Source organism: Arachis ipaensis, chromosome B09, assembly GCF_000816755.2.
Source record: "Arachis ipaensis cultivar K30076 chromosome B09, Araip1.1, whole genome shotgun sequence".
Lineage (NCBI taxonomy): Eukaryota > Viridiplantae > Streptophyta > Magnoliopsida > Fabales > Fabaceae > Arachis > Arachis ipaensis.
Genome location: NC_029793.2, coordinates 92389285 through 92395606, shown reverse-complemented (window position 1 = coordinate 92395606; position 6322 = coordinate 92389285). Strand labels below are relative to the sequence as shown.

The 6322-nt window shown below is 31.9% G+C and overlaps 1 long non-coding RNA gene across 12 annotated transcripts; it reads left to right on the top strand.

Moving 5' to 3' along the window:
• On the top strand, positions 1217–5531 carry LOC107618515. 12 transcript variants are annotated; one of them, XR_002353204.1, is made up of 9 exons: positions 1217–1445; positions 2200–2932; positions 3030–3314; positions 3445–3520; positions 3796–4070; positions 4347–4417; positions 4624–4689; positions 4772–4847; positions 5295–5531. It is a non-coding gene; the product is annotated as an uncharacterized LOC107618515 (long non-coding RNA). The 12 variants fall into 12 exon arrangements; XR_002353203.1 differs by having other exon boundaries at positions 4761–4847; XR_001615270.2 differs by lacking the exon at positions 4772–4847 and having other exon boundaries at positions 1218–1402; positions 2200–2343; positions 2730–2932.

The window sequence follows — 6322 nt, the reverse complement described above, 5'->3', positions numbered from 1 at the left end:
ATATTTATTTTGGAAGTATGAATCTTAAAATAAATATGATTATAAAATTTTATTTTTTGTTTTTTTATCTTTAGTTTGTCATTTTTTTCATAATTTTGTTTTATATTAATTTTTATTTTATGTATTTTGATTAATAATTCTTAAGAATTTTGTTTTCTAATTTTCAAATTTTTTGTAATATATTTTTTTGTAGAAGTTGATAATAGGTCCAGTCTTTTTTCATAATCTTTTTCTTGTAATGTAGTTTTATCAGCTGCACGCATTGTTTTTTCTATCTTTTTCTACTTTTTTTTATTGTTCTTTTTGTAACACCTTATCACACAAAGTTTTATGGTATAGTCGTAAATCAGAGGTGATGAGACATTACGACGCCTAAAAATAAAATATACATATAGATATAAAAGAATAATATCATAACTAGGTCAAAATAAGATACATAATATAAGGACAAAATAATACAAGGCCGGCTAAAAAATATTACAAGACCAGAAGGACAAAATACAATTCTGTTTCTCCAAAATAAAACCTCTAAGAGAAAAGTATACAACTACATGTTCAATAGTGGAAAAATATACTAAGTACAAAATAAACTTCAAAAATAAAGTCTTTTCCGCTTCACCAACGAGCCCCGCACTCTTAGCGAAATGCGCCACGTCCTGTTATCTAAAAAATCAACAATTTTCAGAATGGTTGAGAACCCGAAGGTCCCAATAGGGTAATAGTTCTGAATAGAGACTATGTAAAATTACATGAACCCGCTAGGCAATCCTAATCTCCAAACTCACATAAGTTCAAGTCTAGGATTCTCATTTAATCCCACAGGGTCAATATGCTAAATTCTCAGCTATATCAATAATCTCTAATCTCAGTTCTTCTCAACACATCCCAACATCTTTATATCCAACATCACAGTTTCTCAGATCAGTATTTAGCTCAGTAATATCAATCACAATTAATAATCAATACGGGGTTCACACTACAAAAAAAGTAGATTAAAATGGCAATAGTTTTATGGCGGTTTAACAAAATTGCCGTTTTGTTTGCCAATTTCGGCGTTTTTAGTCTCTGCCAGAATTTTCATATTTTTGTGGCGGTTTTAGTTGATTCTGGCGGTTTAAAACCGCCCCTATCATTTTCAGTTTCTTTTTTAATTTGGATGATGTGTTGCTGCATATATGAGAAGTTTCTTTGATAAAGTATTATTAAGTTTTGTGATAATAGAATATGTGTTGATTTCAGATGTGCTACTCCAGCTTCATCAAGATTTGCCAATAATAACAATAATGATGATGCACTAGTTCCAGCAACTAAGAATATCAATAGGCCTAGTATGGTGGTGAATGTGAAGGTCTTGAAGAAGCTCTTCTCTGTTAACAACTTTCAAAAGAAACCAAGAAGGAGAGTAAGATAATTATCCTTTTCCTGTGGTGATTTATGTCAATCAGGTATAAAATTGATCTTTTATTCAAGTATAAAATTAGAAAGGCTTTTATTAGTCTTTGGTGAGGGGATTAATCCTTATCACTAGAAAGCTATGCCTCTTCAAATGCAATGTAAATATAAATTATAGGGAGAATTTTTCTTTGATTCATTGTTACATGTCACATATGTTCCTATTGGTTCTGTTCTAATCTCTTTTAGCCAAGCCAATTAGATGAAGTTTGAGGCTTTTAAAGTGGCACTATAATCTTCTTGTTTTGGTAGGGGAAGGAAAATAAGCACAAGAATGTAATTTCCATTATTCATTTTTTGTTCACTTGTAAGCGTTGATTTCTCCATCGGTTATTTATGAATAGTTTCTCAGTAGCTTGTTGCGCTTTTCATTTATTCTCTCGTTTCATTTTGCACTCAGTTACATCTTGATTTTCATCTTGAACCATAGCAAATTTCATTTTATTTTTGTACCTCGATTGATAAAGAGAAATTTATTTAAAATCTGAAAATGAGAAAATCTGCTCCAATTGAAATATTTCATTTGTATCGTTCGGTTAACTGGTTAAACTCTTGTTATGGTTAGAATAAACTTATATCTGGGGAGAAAGTGTGGGGTTTTAATTGGATTAAGGATGGTTGTAGGGTGAAATAAGAATTGAAAAGAACACAGTTTGGACCAAAGCCAAAATTCCTGGTTTCATGTTTGTTTGTGTAATTGATGTTTTTGTTTACTATGTAATGGTGAGAGTTGTTAATGCTGTGCAGTTGGAGGATGGCTGGCTATACTTTCTGTTTCTGGTTTTACAGCTATAGCTGTAAGAAAGGCTGTGAAGACCGAAATGATCGATCCTGAGCCTATGGAAAAGCCCCCTCCATTGCTGTCCAAGCAGGGGTATGATGCTGCTCTAGGTATTGTTGAAATTTTGACAATACAGATATGTTTGGTTGAAGGTTTAGGGTCCATGGATGAGCTCCCTTTTTAACTTCACCTAAAGTCATCCGCAAAAACTTCCAGGCCTTTTTTGCACCTCAACCAAACATACCTTAAATGGCTTTCTTTTTGTTTAGCTGAGTTGAAACTACATAATGAACTAGTTTTGTTGTGAATTTGTTATTCTTTTTTTAATATAGCAGGATTTTACCTTACAGTTAACCCAAAGAGTACCTCGATTGCTTGGGAAATAATTAGAGTATGCATATATATGATGTGTAGCTTTAGAAAATGATATGCTGCTCATTTACTCTTTCTCATGTTCTGTTCTCCCTCCATTTACTCATTGAACGAGAAATTGTAGGTTGTTAAAAATGTTGCTTCTCAATCATTGAAAGTGAAGAAGCTCATGTACTTGTACCTCCTTTATTATTCTGAAAAGTATGTACATGTAATCAGCCTATAACTCTGATGTTTATAGCATATTCAGATGGTCGACCTTTTTGTCATTCTATTTCATTGGAATTTAGTATTCGAATACAGGTCAAGAGTGGGAACAAAGTTTCGGTATGTACATCATCATACTGGATTGTTGTTAATTGATTTTTTAATCTATTTTTATGTGTATCTAATAGAAGTTTTCTTATCCATATTTGGCTGGCAGGATTATTCTAATGCATCATTGAAAAATTATGCAGTATGGGCTAACTCAGCGGTGTGTTGTGTTTTATTTTCGGAGCTTAAGGCTTTGCTTCATACTGTTCCGGAAGTTGCGCGATTGATTGGGGCTAAAAATACAGACCTGGTCTTATGAACCAGTGATCAGGATGATGAAGGGAAGGTAAAAGCTGTTTTGCAGGCAGCATTCACACACCTAATGTCAGCTAATAAAGAGAGAGTCACTGAAGCAGTAAATAGTTTGAAATTTCGTCTCCATGATGAAAGCAAGGTTAGTTGCTTGCTTATTTAATTTGCTCTAGGAAGTTATGATTTTGTTATAGCTCTACTGTTGATAATTTAAGATGGCTTAATGTAATATAAAATTTAACTCCTTTTATTGATCACATTTGTCCTTTCAGGATATATCTGAACAATTTAATCACACAAACAGTCTGAAGCTGATTGCTAGAGCTCATCTGTAGTGTATACTTCAAGGTGTTGGGAATAATTGCTCTGTTCTAGAGTACCTTTACTTTTGATTATCAGTTCAGAGCAATAGTTTACTTAGGAAAAGTATATAGGAAAAAGAACCTATAACCAGAATAGATCTTTTTGTTTTAGGCTCTTATTTTTCCGATTTTAAGTATATCAAACTTTATCCCTGGTTGATACTCCGGATCATACTTTGTTTTGACTAATTTTTTAATGCTAATTTTTTTTGTATTATTATTTTAGTCATTTACTTATATGACTTATTGTTCTTTTGCCAGGGCTATTCGGCATCCTGCCAGTGGATATGTACAGGGGATAAATGATCTTGTTACACCATTTCTAGTCATTTTCCTATCAGAACACTTGCAAGGGGTATCGATAATTGGTCAATGTCTGATCTATCTGCAGAGAAAATTTCTAATAGAGGCTGATTGCTATTGGTGCTTGTCAAAATTACTGGATGGTATGCAAGAGCAAGACTATTACATGTTTGCTCAACCAGGAATTCAGAGGCTTGTTTTTAAGGTGAAGGAATTGGTCAGGAGGATTGATGGTAAGCTTTTCTTCGGGCTCATTAATTTTTCCATAATATCTGTGTATAATAAAATCTCATACATCCTATATACATGCACACATAAAACTATACTTTGCAATGATATTAGCATTAATTTAAGGAAATCAGGATTTTTTTTGTTTTGTTTAAAAGCTATCTGGATCTTTTTAATTGTAGAACTATTAAAAATCTTTATTGTGCAGCATGTGAATGTTAGAACTTAGAATATAAGAGGGAGCTTTCTGCTTTGTTTAACAACTATTTGTTACTTGACAGATACCGAAAAAAGGGAATATTTATTCAGTGAATAAAGGAAATGCCAAAAATTGGGAGAAACCAATCACTGAGTAAGTTTAAGCATTTGTCCCAAAAGATATAGGTGCTAAGAAAAATATAACAAAAATATCACCAAAATGAGATATTTTCTTTAAAATCTGATGATTTTATATCATGTCAGTGGATCCATCTAGTGGGATTTGTTGTTGTTTGTTCTTTAATTCCTAAACTCATAAATAACAAAGTTCTTTGTTTCTCAACCCTATATCTCTTCCAGGAATGTGGATAATTGCATGTTTCCTCAAGATGGTTCTTCACCAAAGTCCCTTAGATACGTTGGAAGGTATTTGATACTATCCATCTTTCAAATATCCTAAATTATTGTGTGTTAACAGAAATGAGTATATAATGCAGTATGGTTGTAGATATCCATAGAACATTGCTTTATGGTGGTATCTTCATGTACCTTGTTGATAAGAAAAATCCAGATGGAAAGCTAAGGTGTGATGTGCTTTGTGTTCTAGGCTCTCTTTAGCTTTTAACCATATAATATGATTTAGTATCATGCTTTGTATTTTCAACTCTTAGTTATAACTTCTAACCGTATAATATGATTTTGGCATCTAGGACTAGGATTTCAACTTTCTATTTCAATTTCACACTATTGGCATTGCTCAATTTATATCCTAAAAAGATATACTTGTGACTTAGTTATGGAAACTTGTTGTGAAATTAGGCTTCTTTACGAAGTGTTTCCAATTTCATATTTTTTCTCATCTTTTCTACTTTTAATTTTTAGGAAAAGATTTCCAATGAAAGTTTATCTTGGTGTCAATGATAAGATTAAATAAACCAGTACCATTATATATACTCAAAACTATTCAATTTCATGTAAAAGAAACTACACACGAATTTGATTGTATTTTCTTTTTTTTCTTTTTTTATCAGGTTACAACTGCAGATGAGTACATGTTTAGCGTCCAAAGAATCCCAGAAGGTAGAAGTGGCAATTGGAATAATCAGAAGAAGTAGCCAGTGATAATCATAATACCATGGACTATTTATTGAATTAAATCAGAACTTGTGCATAACTACTGCTTATAGGCCTGTTAGATAGTTGATACTTTGTATATGAATTATTATTTTTTATTTCCAATACGAAAAAGTTATATATTATGTTTAATACTTTGTTTATGAGTTATATAATAGTTTGATACTTTGTATAGGAATTATTATTTTTTATTTGTAATACTAAAAAATCATATATTATGTTTAATACTTTGAGTTATATAATATTTTGTCTATGGATTATGATTTTGTTATTGTGAAATTTTAATAAAAAAATTATTTATTTAGCAAGATAAAAATAATAGTAAAAACTGTATTTTTAAAAGATAAAAAAATATCATTTTTATCCGGTAAAAACGGCAGTTAAAAATGCCATTTTAAACGAAAAGGATGCCATTAAACCCTGGTAAAAACGGCGTTTAGAATTCCATTTTAAACAAAAAAGATGCCATTAAATACAGGTAAAAACGGCGCTTATAAACGCCATTTTTAACGAGAAGGATGCCATTAAACCCAGGTAAAAACGGCAGTTACAAATGCCATTTTAAACGAGGAGGATGCCATTAAACCCAGGTAAAAACGGCGGTTACAAACCGTCATTTTAAACAACAACAAAACCGCCGTTTTATTTGGTTAAAATGGCGGTTAAAAACCGCCATTTTAACTGCCAAAAAACCGCCGTATTATCCACTGGTTATTACGGCGGTTTTCAAAAAACCGCCGTAATAACCAGAATGGCGCCCAGAATTCCGGCGTTTCTTGGAGGCGCCATTTTCGGCAATAATGGCGGTTGTAACCGCCGTAATTACCTTAAAAAACCGCCATTTTAACCCTTTTTTTTGTAGTGTCATCTTGCCAAATTTAACAAATCTTATTCACTCCCATAGTCAAAATAACCATTAATCCCA